We start from the raw sequence: 2,178 nt of genomic DNA, 5'->3' as shown, positions 1-2,178 counted from the left end.
ACTGGAAAAGGTTCAAAGATTTGCCACCAGACTAGTACCCGAGCTGAGAGGTATGAGCTACGAGGAGAGACTACGGGAATTAAACCTCACTTCGCTGGAAGAACGAAGAGTTAAGGGGGGACATGATCACTACATTCAAGATTCTCGAGGGAATTCATAGGGTAGATAAAGAGAGGCTATTTAACACAAGGGGCACACGCACATGGGACACAGGTGGAACCTGAGAGCGCAAATAAGCCACACAGATATTAGAAAGAACTTTTTTAGTGTCAGAGTGGTTGACAAATGGAATGCATTAGGAAGTGATGTGGTGGAGGCTGACTCCATACACAGTTTCAAGTGTAGATATGATAGAGCCCAATAGGCTCAGGAATCTGTACACCTGTTGATTGAATGGTTGAGAAGCGGGGACCAAAGAGCCAGAGCTCAACCCCCGCAAGCACAACTAGGTGAGTACAACTAGGCGAGTACACACACACACACACACACACCGTTTGTTAACGAAATGGAATATGTTTATTAAAACAAAAAACATTATATTCAGATAATTAAGAAATCATCGTGTGAGTTAAGAATCCATAAATCTCTGGGCAAATATTTTCTCCCTGTGCAGGAGGTCAAAGACCTTGTCGGCCTTCAGCAAGTCTTCGGTCGCGCGGCACATTCTGCCAAAGCGGCGGCGGAATGCGCCGGCGGCAATCCAGTTCTTTCCTTCTTTCCTAAACACCCAACTCTCGTATGCCCAGTCCTCGAGGACGCGCACCTGACTGATGATATTTTCTGAGAAGCGGACAGACTTGGTTTTCTTCTGGTGGCAGCCATCGTCGCCGGAGACCTTTTTCTTCTCCATACTGACCAGGCCGCTTCACACTATGAAGAACCTAACGAATACTTCTAGTAATAATATACAAGATGCAAGAATTATAGTCATGCTAATAGTTCGACTGGTCTAATAAGTGCGGTGCCCTGTAGTGATGTACTGTTACGGCCCTCTCGGGACGCAACGGGGTCCTTACTCTGATGTTGTTAGAGGAAGATATAATGTATCCGTTCCCCAGCCAGTAGTGGCTATCAAGGGATGAGATCCGTGACGCAAGTAACTTAAAGGGAGTAGGGAAAGAAAGTTAAGAACTTAATATTATATAATGTCCGTCACCAATAAATAATATATAAAACGGTTACACAAGGTGGGGGGGTATTAACACTATACAAGGGGATTAATCCATAATCGTTGTCTTCTGCTGAAGACGCTGGTGCTACAACTCTCGGTGCTGAGTCCTTGGTGCTTTCTTCGTGGCCTCACGACGTGTCCTCTGAGAATGCCGAGCCTACCCGGGCCACAGGTCAGCCAAAACACAGGTCCACTGGGGGCTCCGCCGTGGAGGCCGTCAACCACACGTCCAGCTGCTCTGCTGGCAGGTTCTGAGCCAACAAGGCTGGTACGGCCACTCCACGAACGATAAAAGGGGAACGCCCAAGACAGGAGCCTCGTGTGACAACACAAGTCACTCTCCTGTCTTCAGTACACCAGTGGATGATCGTCTCCAACAGTCGGTCCTGGGTAAATCCTTTCACTGCCACTCCACTGGCAGGCTAACACACCACAGTGTTCTTCCGGGGGGACGACGTCACAACAGCTGCAGCAAGGTTCAAGGTATGGAGACTGGCTGCCTCGGGTAGACTGACTCCACTTCCATCACAGTGGTCCCAGGTCGGCTCTGTAAGCAGACACGTCATCAATAACCGGGACACTAATACACCTCACTTACGGGCTCGGACACAAACACCTGACGTATCCAGTCCATAGATGGCGCTGTCGTCGGAGCACTACCTCACCAGAGGTCAGGAGCGGCTGTGTTGTGAGCAGCACAGGACTGGAAACTGGCCCTTGTGGCCGATATTCGCCGTCCTCATCCGGTGTCGTCGTTCGTTTGGCCGGGGTTTCGGGAGCTGACCCACAGATGGCGTAGTCGTTACTACTCCGTGCTCGGATGCTGGATCCGGGTTCGTAACATGTACTCACATCATACTCTCTCTCTCTCTCTCTCTCTCTCTCTCTCTCTCTCTCTCTCTCTCTCTCTCTCTCTCTCTCTCTCTCTCTCTCTCTCTCTCTCTCTCTCTCTCTCTCTCTCTCTCTCTCTCTCTCTCTCTCTCTCTCTCTCTCTCTCTCTCTCACTC

Source organism: Procambarus clarkii, chromosome 53 (assembly GCF_040958095.1).
Source record: "Procambarus clarkii isolate CNS0578487 chromosome 53, FALCON_Pclarkii_2.0, whole genome shotgun sequence".
Classification (NCBI taxonomy): domain Eukaryota; kingdom Metazoa; phylum Arthropoda; class Malacostraca; order Decapoda; family Cambaridae; genus Procambarus; species Procambarus clarkii.
The sequence above is the reverse complement of the archived record's forward strand: the minus strand, read 5'-3'. Positions refer to the sequence as shown.